The sequence below is a fragment of the Notothenia rossii genome (assembly GCF_949606895.1).
Source record: "Notothenia rossii genome assembly, chromosome: 11".
In the NCBI taxonomy this organism is placed as follows: domain Eukaryota; kingdom Metazoa; phylum Chordata; class Actinopteri; order Perciformes; family Nototheniidae; genus Notothenia; species Notothenia rossii.
Genome location: NC_136910.1, coordinates 5,496,369 through 5,510,888, shown reverse-complemented (window position 1 = coordinate 5,510,888; position 14,520 = coordinate 5,496,369). Strand labels below are relative to the sequence as shown.

General features: G+C 42.5%; 1 long non-coding RNA gene across 1 annotated transcript in view; it reads right to left on the bottom strand.

Moving 5' to 3' along the window:
• Window positions 1-1,493: 1,493 nt before the first annotated feature.
• The window catches only part of LOC307025525, a 62,422-nt gene continuing 49,395 nt past the window's right edge, over window positions 1,494-14,520 (bottom strand). Inside the window, exon 3 of the long non-coding RNA XR_013804184.1 lies at window positions 1,494-1,817. This is a non-coding gene — a long non-coding RNA (uncharacterized lncRNA). The remainder of the gene's footprint in view (window positions 1,818-14,520) is intronic.

Genomic DNA, 14,520 nt, shown 5'->3' with positions numbered 1-14,520 from the left:
TGCTTTATTTACAGTTTGTTTTTCTTCCTCAAAGTGCATCCATTCAATAAAGGGTTGAGGAGCTAGTTTCATTGGTTTCTGGGATGCTGTTTGCAAATATAAGAATGATAGATACACACAACAGTTAGTTATTTGACCATCAGGTACACATGCTTTCAAAATCTCATGGTAAAATAAATGTAACAAGGAAAGCCTGCGAGCCGACCTCTGTATATACCATTGGCTTGCTGTGTAGAATTGATTTTATGTGGAAAGGTTGCATCACTCACAGTGTAGGCTGGGCATACAAAGTTTTGCATTGAGATCCACAGGTGACCCAGGAAAGTCCTTGTCATGATGTATCCAGAAGCCTTAGGAGGCAAGATTCAAAACAGCAAAACTACATAACACTGATTTAAAATAAATAAAACTGTTAGACATGGCTGCAACATCTGCGTCCTATTTAAACAAATTAGCCTGCGAGCTTGCTTATTTCCAGCAGATAAAGTACTCTGTCTGCAGGAGAGCAATGGTGCCATGTGCAAAATGGACAGCAACATCCACCACTTTTAATCATTCCTTGCCGATGAGATCTATTTTACGAAGGGGTTGACAGCGATTTGCCGCCGGGGTCAGGCAGTGAGAGTGAGCTGCAGGACGGAGAGGAGCACCTGGGCAGCAGATGGTCCATCAGCAGGTCTCTCTTTGTCCTCGCTGACAGGAAATGGATTGCTGAAGGCCAGACCTAATTACTCCAGAACCAAACACATAAAGATAACAGACACTCAAAGCCAAATAAACCCACATACAGTATGTCTGCATGCATACACACACACACACACACACACACACACACACACACACACACACTGCACACTGTCGAGTCACCATACATACACACAGCAAAAAAACATGCATGCTTGCTGTACAGAACACACCTGGATGCACCAACACACACACACACACACACACCCCCACACACACACACACACACACACACACACACACACACACACACACACACACACACACACACACACACACACACACACACACACACACACACACACACACACACACACACACACACACACACACACACACACACACACACACACACACACACACACACACACACACACACACACACTCTCTCAGCAGTGCACCGGCTGTCATATAGGCCACTCTCTTGCTTTCCCCTTTGCTTTTCCCAGAGTGCATTTCAGCACGAAGCTGTCAATGGCTCTTTTTTTTTTTCTCCAAGTATTGTGCCCAGGCCTCCTCACACACACACAGATAAACACACACACATACACACATATATACACACACACACACACACACACACACACACACACACACACACACACACACACACACACACACACACACACACACACACACACACACACACACACACACACACACACACACACACACACACACACACACACACAAAGAGGATACATGTGGGTGCACCATATTTCATGCACAAACACACACAAACCTGCTAGACATTTTTTTTCACACAAACACACTTTCACACATACTCAGATGTTCACAGACTTACCAAGGTGCTTTTTTTCTGAACATCTGCGAACTCTCACATCTACCCGTGCACACACACACACTTCTCCTCGCTTTCAGCCGTGTGGTACTTTCATCTTTTTATTCCAGCTCTCTTCCCTCTGCCTCTCTGTCGCTCTCTTTTACTTACACACACACACTCACACACAATAAACTAGCACACCAAACAGCGTCAGTAAAACATCTCACCAGCCGCTGTGTCTGACATCTCCATCATGTGTCTCTCTCTATAATCAGACAATCAGCTGCTGCTGTGAGAGAGGAATAATCACAGCAGAAAGGTCAGCTGATGGAGAGAGATGTTTTATGTTGAATAGATGTCTAATCTTCTACAAACCCTGAGAACATTCACGTCCCGTTAAAGTTATTCTTACTAAAAGGCAATTCCCATGAATAATGCTGATATATACTACCAGAAAGAAAAGTTACAACGCCATTGTGAGTCATACAAATAAATATTGTGGGTAGAATTAAGAGCGAATACTCAGAAATTCCAAGATTAAAGTCATAATTTGATGGGGAAAAAACCTGGATAATTTTTCTCATGATAAAGTGTCAATATCGTGGACTTTCTCTGAGATTGAACTCACACATTTCGAAGAGATAAAAATAAAGATCATTTAAGCCCTAAGAGTGCATAAATATTCAGGCATCTGTTCTTGCGAGGTTGATAGACACTTTTTCCGTGCCATACGCTTTAAGGAGAGTGGTTTTTACAGTGCTACACAATAATTTGTGCTCCTTTGGGTTCATTTCCTGTTTCACATCACTTGTAAATATTACCTGTCAACTCCTCACTTTGAAGAAAAGAAAGGAAGAGAAACTAATTTTAACTCCACAGAGAAAAACATCTCTGAAATGTCTTTTGAATTGACATCTGTGAGACATTTAGATCTTCACTTCATGACACGACGCAGGTGGCAGCTGACTTACAGTATGAACTTTTACTTGCTATAAATAAACGTCTTTCCAAAATTATTGCAAGGCGTTCGATTATTACATCAAAAGTGTGCTGAGAGGCAGAGAGCCGAGGGAAACGGAGAGGAGGGAAGAGGAACACTTCACTTTAAGACACTGCATATCAAGTCTGAGAAGATTAAGTGCAAGAGAAAAGAGGGATTGTTCAACAAGCTATTATGGCATCAAGCTTTTCAATTACTTAAGAAAGAGCATATCTAAATAATACCAAACAGAAAACATACTGACACCGATTCCATTCGATTTTCCATCTGTATGAAGACCCAGCAAAACAGAACAAAGTCAAATTCGTTAAGGAAAACAATTGATGCCCTGATTTTAAAGGTCCCATGTCATGGCCATTTCTACTGATCATAAATCCATTGTTGATGTCTACTAGAATAGGTTTACATTGTTCAATGTTCCAAACTCACATTGGTTCATCCAGCATCTCTGTATAGTATGTGTATTCACTCTCTGTCCTACACGGCTTGTTGGAGCTCCTGCCCCCCCCCCTCCATGTGAGCCCAGTGTGCTCTGATTGGTCGGGACGTTGCAAGGAGCGGACAGGTTTCCGGGTCGGCGATACTCAACGAAACTCATCCTGAGCACACACAAACACTCACAGCCGAAGTAAAAACAATAAGTGTGGCTTGATATTGAGTAAGAAAAAGGTTTGTAACGCTGTGAGAATGGGTCTGTGGAGAGCATTTCTCCACCATCCCAACTCGTCTATTACCAGCGTTCAGGGAGCTCTATGCAAGTCAATGGGACTCCCTGTTAGTTAGCCAAAGGACCCTGGTGTGTGAGGGGCTCCGCGGGTTGGTCCATTTGGGCCAATCCGGTCATTTGTTGTTGATTTGGGTGTTCACACGTCACAGAACCCAGGAAGCAAACAATGGAAAAAGAGAAATGTCCAACGAGGCGTTCTGGGGCAGACAGGTCTTCTCTGTGTTAGAGGTTTACTCCCTACAGGGTGTACTTTGAGGGTTTGTGACTCAGCAGACTGTTTACAAGCAGAAAAACCTTCATAACACACAAGGGGACGGGGAAGAACCAGAAAAGCATGACATGGGACCTTTAAAGGGACGGAACATCTCTATGTGGTCGACCAATCACAACAGAGCCGGTCAGCTAACCAATCAGAGCAGACTGGGCTCTGGTTTCAGACAGAGGGTGAAAAGAGGCAGTATGAGAAAAATAAAGAGCTTTTTGAATATTAAAGCGTGGAGACATGTCACAGTAGAGACACTACATACAAATATGAATCTGAAAATAAGTATGATAGGGCTCTTTAACAGTGAATCTTGTTTTCTTAAAGAGAAAGTCATCCTAGAAGGTACTTTATAGTATTTTCTCTACCTAAAAAGCACCTCGAAGTGCATTTCTTTTACGTTTTTCCCACCGAAAAGACCCTAGAAGCTACTTCATCAGGTTTTATTTACATGGGAGGCCTCAGTGACAGTGCAGCCTCCAGAGGAGAGTTTCCGCTGTGTCACCATTTCCTTCGCCAGCAGTCCCTGAACTGTGACAGGAGCCTTTTATCTTCTTACACCTTGGATTACATGGTGACAGCTACATACTCTACATATATATATATGTGTGTTGTGAGTGGGATATAGGGGGAAAAAGCTGGAGGGTTGTCTGCCGTAGAAATTGTCAACAAGCCGAGGGTGAAATGTGATGTGCCTTTACATTGAAATGTTATGTTTAAAGCTCCCCTATTATTCTGTTTTTCAATTTTATCAATGTTTTATAGGTCTCAAAACATGTCTCTGAAGTGTTTGGCTCCAAATACCAAACAGATCATTGCTGCATTACCCATAATCCCCTCTGTTTCAGCCCTGTTTCCAAAGTGCTGATTCTCTGTCTGCTACTTTAGATGAAAATAAGGAGCCCCTCCCCACGCCCCTCTGAGAGAGATTTGGTTAAAAAGAACTCAATGGTGCTCTAGGAGGAGATTCAGGTGATAAGGGGGGGGGGGGGGTTACCTTGGTTGCTGATTGGCTAATGGTTACACAAGACAAAACATCGTTATGACATCATAAAGTGGCCCAAATCTGATCAGCTCATTTTCAGACAGGTTTTTATATAAATAGATCAGGAGAAACAGTGAGCGAATCTTTTTTCCTGAAACTTTCAGAGTCTCTTTCCACAGAGGGGACACATGTTGATGTAGAAGAGACATGAAGAAGAGGGGACACATGTTGATGTAGAACAGACATGAAGAAGAGGGGACACATGTTGATGTAGAAGAGACATGAAGAAGAGGGGACACATGTTGATGTAGAAGAGACATGCAGAAGAGGAGACACATGTTGATGTAGAAGAGACATGACAAAGTCGATTTTGCAAAAAATAGGTGATCTTTAAATAGACAAAGTGCATTTAAGTATAACAGGAAAAAGCACTGGGCAAAAGTATAAAGTGCAAATGATGACAAATCTTAAGAAAATAGCAGACGACAATTCACACCGGCTGAGTAGTACTCCGTGGGATGAGTAAATGAAACTTGAATTCAACAATCAGCCAAGTGCCTCTTCCTTGAAGTGATTTTGTTGTCATTGTGTCCTGCCCGTCACTATGACAATGATAAGGACGAGGCTGATGTATGCTGAAAAAAACCACTGAGAACTCATTTGAATAGGCCCTGGTGTGAAGCAGAGACAAAGTCAGTGGTTGAAAAAAACAACAACAGTCACACTCAGACAAAAGACTGCCGACAACTAACACTGACACTCTTACACGAATCAGTTGCCGGAGTTTTAAAGCCAGTTTGGCCTGGAAAACCTAGAGATTCCCAACCCCTGCCAGAAGCAGCCTGCCAAAACACAATCCCATTAGTGTGACATCTCTAAAGTGCATTTTACTCATTGGCACAATACATCCCAAATGTCACGTCTCCTGGTGCTGTTGTAATAAGCCATTAGTCGCCAACTGGCGGCTGCGTCTCGCGAGTGGCGCACAGTTTCCGCACCAGCTGTGCAGCATTACCGTCTGCAGCAATAACTGAGCTCCACCAGCAGGGGTGTAGCAAAAAATTATGGTCCCGCAAGGAGCAGAGTGACATTTATCTCTTCTCAACACAATCATCATGGAGGTTTTTCTTCACATCTCAAACACAAGCTTTAGTTTAAACCTCTGTCAAAACTGGGGTTCCACAAAACTCAGGAAAGGGGGTTTTATTCCGTAAAAGAAAAACCCTTTAGTGTGAGGAGAATATCATCCAAGATAAAGGGGCCCTATTGCTTTTTGGAGTTTCCCTTTCCTACGTTTGTGTGCATGTAAATCTGTGTGTTCCCTCCAAAGGGAGTTTTTCTCCCACACACTCCCCCCCTACCTGTCACACCTCCATTGGACTCCTTTGTTTACTTCTGTAATATAGTGACATCACTATAGGCGCTTTCACACCGGAGTACTTTTACCCGTACTTTTCCCATTTAGTTCCGATAGTGCCTGGAATTTTGTGTTCACACCAAAAAGAGAATTTAGTTCAGAGCACTTTTACCCCCATTTTTAGTGCCTGCTATATGGTGGGACTCTCCTGGGGAGAAAAAAGTACCAATTTCTGATTGGCAGGGCGAATTGCAAACCACGCCCCGTAAAACTCTGAAAAGTTTTTTGAAGCCGCCATTGTATTTGCTGGCATTAGCATTATTAGCATTAACATTAGCCCCGCGCACCAACGGAGAGTGACTAACTTATGGCAACACAAAAAAACAAACATGGGAGCGGTGGAGTGATGAGGAGGTGTCGGCGTTCTGGCGATTTACTCGGAAGGCTTCAGTAGAAGCTGCTGGGAGTCCCAGCAGCTTCTACTGAAGCCAGTCCCCAACTCCGGGGACTTCCGGCCGGGGACTTCGGGTGGCAGTATACGCCGTGAAGTTGTTTGCGGCCTGCCAGTAAAGTCAAAGCAGAAGAAGAAGAAGTGACGTCAGCGGCTTCATTTGCGTAATCTTCCCTCAGGGAACTTACTCCGGTGTGAACGCGATCGGCTCTTAGTTCCATGGGGGAACTAAGTGCTGGGAACTAAGTACGGCAAAGTACTTGGTGTGAAAGCAGCTTTTGATACACTCGTGCTGCTATTGGCTAGCGCTATAGCACATTGTACGTGGACATCTCTAAGAGGTTGACCAATCACAACAGAGCCGGCCAGCTAACCAATCAGAGCAGACTGGACTCTGGTTTCAGACAGAGGGTGAAAAGAGATGCTGCAGCACAGGCAGTATGAGAAAAATAAAGAGCTTTTTGAACATTAAAGCATGGAAACATGTCTCAGTAGAGACACAAAAGACAAATATCACCCTGGAGATTAGTATGGGCCACTTTAAACCAACAATTCTGTCTTTTTTCACAGTATGTTGCTATGTCAGAGGAGCCTGGGATTTATTGTTTTGCATGAGACAATAAAGCCTTTGAATCTTTGGATCTTGAATGCTTTGACAATCAAACCACAATCAAAACACTGAATCTCCAGCAGTTCCACCTCCACCTCCTTCTTCTTGAGCGTCTCCTCCTGAGCACACAGCAGCACTTGAGCAGTTTCCAGTAAACGGACCGTCTCGATCCGACGGCGGTCAGTTCGAGCCGGCTGCAGCGGACCGGAGGGCTGCCAACAACGGCCTGGAGGAAAGCCAAGCGTTGCCACGGTGACAGAGCTGCGAATAAAATCTCTTTGTATTGTTACCAAGGCAACAACTGTAGATAGGTGGGGAGGATGGATTGATGGAGAGAAAGGGAAAGATAAAGGGAAAGAGAAAGAAAGGGGAGAGTAAAGATATCAGGATAAGGCGAGAGGAGGAAGAAGAAGAGATTGTTGTTTGAGATGCAGAGATAAGAGGCTTCATTATTCCCTCCATCTCTGCCGTGTTTATTCTGGATGGTTCTCCAGTGCGTGGGAGAATTTACAGTTTGCTGTAACCTCATCCCAAACAAAGTTACTCAGCAGATTCCTTTGAGTCAGATAGAAGGAGGAGCACAAACAGAACACAATAAGTCAATACCTGCCTTTCACAAATGTATGTCTCCAGGCTGGGTAGAGAGTTCGTCTAACTCGGTAGACATTTTTAAAGAGGCTTTATTATGTTTTTTGGGTTTTCCCTTTCCTTTCGTGTGTTATAGCTTTTTGTGAAAATCCCTCCAGATATTTACACCGCCCGAAACGCCTCCATTGGACTCCTTTGTTTACTTCAGGAACATACAGTAGGCGCTTCTATTGGCGCTGTAACACATTGTACGTGATAGGCTAAGGGGCGGGACATCTCTAAGCGGTTGACCAATCACAACAGAGCCGGCCAGCTAACCAATCAGAGCAGACTGGGCTCTGGTTTCAGACAGAGGGTGAAAAGAGGTGCTGCAGCATTAAAGCATTGACACATGTCACAGTAGAGACACTAAGTACTACATAAACTGGAAAATGGCATTTATGGCCTCTTTAAAGCCCTTTGAGCTGCATCCTTTGTATGAAAAGTGCTAAACAAAAAACGTTTTTCTATATATGCCTCTGTAAGTGTCTCCTCCCTCTGTGTCTCCCTTGTCTCCTTCCTCTGGGGCTTTCAAGAGTTATGAATTGTGACTTTATCGTGATAACTTTTGAACCGCTTTCCCTCGGGGCATCAGTAATTCCCACTGCGTTTTGAATTGATTGCATAAATCTTAGGACCAATAATAACACAGCCCAAGTGCTTCCTCTCAGCATTACTGGATTTTTCACATGTTTGTAAGATGCAAATATTCCCTTTTAAGTGGCTCTGCTGCGGCTCTATTTACAATTTAATAAATATAAAGACTAATGAAGTCATTTTACATTATTGCAAGGCCAAGTTCAAGTTGAGGACGAATGGCTTGATTTCACTGTGCTCTTGGTTACATATGAGTTATATATGCAGATGTATGCAACCCTCCGTTTTTCAGGCTGGCTCGTTACTCAAAGCAACTGGACATTTCTCATCATCATCGTCGCCCCCAATTCACACGCAGCTCCACACATCCTAATGCGCACGAGGCAGCGAGATTAGAGGGAAATTGAAACAAATCAAATCCGCCAAAATTGCAGCTTGGAGGAAAAGGGGAAAGTTTTCTATCGCAAGCATCACATCTCGTCTCTTCTAATTGCCTGGGCCCAGGAGTTCAAAACTTTTAATCTCAATCAGATCCGATCAGATTTTGAAATCCCATTTTTTGTGATCCAGGATCAGACAAGTCGGCCAGATGTTGTCCCTGGAGTTCAAAGCAATTCAGGATAGGATCAGCCTGATCCAGATTACGATTTTTAAAGATGACTAGATCCTGAATATCAGTGCTTTAATCCTACCGATCTCCATCTAGTGGATAGGAAAAATAATACAAGGAAGACAAGAGACCACATTGCAGATGCATCTATTGTCCGCAATTACTTACAGATGATGGACTTTTTTTTGTTGAAGATATTTTTTCTTTAATCTAAATTACATTTGTGATTGACAATCTTTGTTGTGATACTTTTATGAGCATAAGCATTTATGTCATCAACATTTGGTTGAAAACAAAATAGGCCACCACAAACGTGAGCAAATACTGAAAAATAAAATGTATTTCCCATGAAGGCTAAAAATTGTGTATTATTTCAGTTAACAAACGTTGCCATATTATTTATATTGAAACATATTTTAAAATAAATTATTGTACAGTACATTTTGCTCTGGTAATCCACTGGAAATCCACCCCTCTGGTGGGATCAGGATAATCCAGTTTTTTGGGATCAAATTGATCCCAATCCTGTGTTGTTGGTTTGAACTACCCGTTTTGAAGATTTGATCCAGATTAAAGCTTGGATTGGATTTCCTGATCTGATCGGATATCAAAGTGATCCTAATCCTGTTTTTTGGTTTTGAACTATAATCTGATTTGATCAGATTTGGATTCAAAGTGTTGAACTACTGGGCCCAGGGGACAATGAGCCACTTGGAGGACTTCAGCTCCATGCAAACTCTTTGAAACCTCCCGTGGTGTGGCAAGTCTGTTCAGCTTTTAACGTGCCCATGTGAAGTGTTTGCCTTTTTTTCTGTGCCGCCGAAATGACAGAAGAAATGAGCACAGCAGGAGAGGAGAGGAAGGAGAAAACTGCATGTGCCTCCTTTGTTTTAATTGATATTCCAGCCGAGGAGTCAGAATATTCAAATGTCAGTAAGCTCTGTTATCTCACAGAGATCAGGGGATAGGTGAGCGAGAAGCGCCGGGAGGTCTCACTCTGCTAAAACTCCTCATATGCAAACACACACAAACATATGCACGTGTGCACTCATGCATACTCCCATCTCACAAATGCAAATACACCCATTCCAGACAGGCCGTCCAACTCCCACTGTGACTTCTCCCTCACACAAACACCTTTCTGCACACTCACTCGCTCTGCCACTCACACACTTCACCTCTGTGTTCTCATAGCATGTTTTGCTCGCAGGTGAGTGAAGGCTATTAGCTCAGCGCAGTCTCTCCTGCTGTCTGGCTCAAATACAAAGACGGATCACTGTTTCAAATCAATATCGCTGTGGTCGGATCCGGGCTGTTACACGGAGAAAAGTGTGTATTAAACCTCAGCTAATGCCAAATCCCATTACCTTCTCCCTGCTCCCTCCCAAAAGTACCAATGCTATCTGACTCTATAAGGTATCCATCTCACACACAGGAATAACCATGCCAATTACACATTATTCCCTAAATGCAAGAACAACGGATTAATTAGCTTTTTTTGCCAAAATGATCTTGCTTTGGAGAACTAAAACTGCTCTAATCTAGACATATTCTGCAACACACACACCTTCTATTTGTGAGGACAATGATTGATATTGTGCCTAACCCCAACACCAAGCTAAAACAATTATAATAACGTTAACAATTAATCTGTAGACTCCTTTATAAAATATTCCCTCAAACATCACATGTGAGTGACCCACTATGTCGCAGTGTCTGTAGATAACCTATACCTGTATGTGATGCCAAGACTATTCTTGATATTATCAACGAAGAAAGGCCGGATAATAATCATGCATCAAAGAAGAACCATTAGAAATGGAAGCCTCAAACAGACAAAGGTAAATCAAAAATGTGAAGGAATCTAGAGTTGGATTTTGTAGCCCTCGTTGAGTTCGAGAGAAGGACGAACTTTAAATGTGTTTGCAAACAGAAAACCATCAAATCTTACTTGTTGTACCCTTGAAAAGCCTCAAGTATGCCTACTTTAAAATCTTTCTAAAGGCGAGGAGAAAAGTGAGGTTAAGTGCCCTCACTTTCCGAAAATGTACTTACTCTGAATGCGTAAAAACACACACACACACACACACACACACACACACACACACACACACACACACACACACACACACACACAAATAAGCCAATAGAGGCCTAACTTCTGCTGCAGGCCATGTGAGCTGAACAGTGCCAGTTTTCCACTCAGACTTAATGGGAAATCAATTAAGTCTCAAATAATAACATGCAAATACATTAATACTTGCACACACACACACACACACACACACACACACACACACACACACACACACACACACACACACACACACACACACACACACACACACACACACACACACACACACACACACACACACACACACACACACACACACACACACACACACACACACACACACACACACACACACACACACACACACACACACACACACACACACACACTTCAGACCTTCTTCTTCGCTACAGTTTAGTTCGTAGTTGACATTATTTGCTCACGTTCCAACATGACTACAGGCAGAACAATCACCAAACAGAACACACATATATATGCACAGACACTGGGTGTATTAACATATGCAAAAAGACAAGGAATGTTTAGAGGGCTCACTTTAGGAAAGCATGCACATTTACATTCGACTACAAGTTATTAAATGAACGCCAGTAGCTACAATACTGCAGTGCAATTACATGTATGTGCAGCAGAATAGGTGCTTTCTGTTTCTCTTACTGCATATTTTATCATGCAAAACACATTTTGAGCCCCAGAGGAAAGTCGTGCCAAATAATGAAGTTATGGGGCGCTTTTGAAGTCATTTACTTCTTATTTGGTATTTTGTGATGTTGTTCTAACACGACCAGAAAATGTAATTTGACACAACGCTGGCTCCTTATCACCAGAGGTCAAAATGATTTACATTATGTACTGATGTACATTTTTATATTTATGATAATGGTGTTTTTCTCTGTATTTCTCTGCCAAGGCAATATCCCCAATGAATAAATATTGAGTCAGAATCAACCTCCTTCCTCTTCTATCCATTGTATTGTAGCCTTGCAGGACACATTACTAGCCATTACGACAATATTCACCAATGCCATCTCCACTATGCAGCAGATTTGATATTCCAACAAATGTGACTTGGATTTGGGTTATTTCATGCCACCAAATAAGACCAATCAAGAGCAGGTGGTTAGTGGGGATTGTATTTCTTATTATTAAAAAGGTGTGAGGACTGCAGCACCCATTTGGTTACCAGGTGGCAGCTCCAAATTACCTCCTGCCATGACAGCTGCGACAACTTATACAAGAATCTGAAAGAAAGAAAAAAACATGTCTGTGACATTCCACACCAAGTCTGACAGAGAGAAATGTCCGAGTTCAGAATGTGAATCCATTGTTGGGCTGTTTTAATGAGCTTTGCCAGCAGCCCGGGGTAAAAGAGCAGTTGGATCCAGTGATAATGAGAAGCATAATGCCGCTTCATGCCCTCCGTCATAAGACCTGAGAGTTGGCTTCACTCAAAATTAAAGTTAAAAGAAAGTCCTACACTTGAAACCGTTTGGTGTGAGGGCAGAAATTAGAAATGCATCAACATGAGTTGCAAAAACACTGGATTTGTCGGGTATTTTTGTGATGCAACCGCTCGTTTTGATGATTTTACTTCCAAGTTGTTTCTTACCAGTCATCCTCAGGCTAAGTTATTTGACACAATCTTTCTTATATTTCATCACCGTCATCATGGCCGATTTTATCCTATGAACAAAGAATTCAAATAGATCCTTTCAATTTTTTGGAGTTTGAACGCAGGCTTTTTGTCCCTCCTATTCAGTCATTACTCAAAAGCTCTCTCCCTAATTTAATAACTAACCGACTGATGAAAGAGACTTTCCCCTGTGTCGAGAGTCAACGGTCTTTTCTGATGCGAAAGCATATTTAAACTATCATCAAAGATGTATGCCCTTTGTAACCCATGCTGTTGTGTGCTGTGCATTTAATTTAATGACACATCAACAGAGATTACACACAGAAGCATTGATGCTGTCACGGGATATGGGAGGAAGTTGGACCCAAATGCAAAACAGAAAGGAACGTAGGTAAGAACAAAAGACGAGCTTTGTTAAAGGAAAGCTGGTTCAAAAATGTTAATCAAAGGTAATACAAAAGTATAATCGGGTGATGCAGGGAACACCAGCAGCAAATCTAAAGGGAGAACATGGACGAGTAGAACCACCACATTGGAAATATTGACAACCGACTGACGGAAAACACTGGGAAGATAGGCAAATACGCACAGAACTATTTATATTGGCAAGACACACTGGAGAGGGCTGGCAAAAACACAAGAGGCGCTTTCACACCGGAGTACTTTTCCCACGAATAGTTCCAATAGTTCCTGGGATTTTGTGTTCACACAAAAAAGATCTGGAACTCTTTTTTTGCAAACCTTTTCACCCCTTTTTAGTCCCTGCTAGAGAGCAGGTACTTTCCTGGGGAGAAAAAAGTTCCAATTTCTGATTGGCTGGGCAGATTGCAAACCACGCCCCGTAAAACTCTGAAAAGATTTTGTGAAGCCGCCATTTTCTTTGCTCGCACTAGCATTATTAGCATTAGCCCCGCGCACCAAGCTGCTCGGAGTCCCAGCAGCTTCTACTGAAGCCAGTCCCCAACTCCGGGGACTTCCGGCCGGGGACTTCGGGTGGCAGTATACACCATCAAGTTGTTTGCGGCCTGCCAGTAAACCCAAAGCAGAAGAAGACTTATTCCGGTGTGAACGCGATTAACTAGATAGTTCCAGGAAATAAAAGTTCCGGGGACTATTCCTGGGGAAAGCATTTGGTGTGAAAGCGCCTAAGGAGAGCAAGGACATTACACACAGGTTACTAGGATCAGGGTCGGGCAGACAATCACAAAAGGCGGGAAAACACAAAGACAGGAAGTGAAACCATACAGAAAGTGTTAACTAAACCGGGATAACAGAACATTCAAAAACGTATATCATGATATATGCACCGAAGCTAATATTAACTGGTATTTCCTACCTAAGACATGTTTCTGAAATTAAAGACGTAGCTTCACCTCGACCATGAACTCGTCAAATGTACTACATCTTTAAACCTTAACTGATTCATTTTGTGGCAGTGCAACTCTTTTACATGTTGCATTATCTGGCATTTTAACCACTAATTGTTCCACTTTTTCCATCAGCAAGTTGCTGATTAGCTCCACCTGCTATTTGTTGCAGGGAAGGTAGACCATAGTGGGTTTTATTAGAGCGTTTGCATAGAACGAAGAAAACTGAGTTGATGAGGGCTGTAGGGTTGAACCAATAACAGTAAAGAGGCTGCAGAAGCCGTAAAACATGGTGATTTGATCCATTGTTAGTTTACCCAAGGAGGTTATATGTATTGGTTTCATTGTTTGTTTGCGGAAAAACTGCAGGCCAGATTTTCATGAAACTTGGAATAAGGGTGTCCCATTGGGCAAGGAAGAACTCATTACACTTTGGACCGGGCTTTTATCGTCGAGATCGGATGCAGACATTATTTTTCACAAATGAAACCAGCTTTGGCAGAATTATGCACTCAATGAAAGCCATACCATTTAAAGGTCCCATGTCATGGCCATTTCTACTGATCATAATTCCATTGTTGGGGTCTACTAGAATAGATGTATATTGTGCAATATCCCAAACTCAAATTGGTTTCTCATACAGCATCTCTGTATAGTCTGTCCTAAACGGC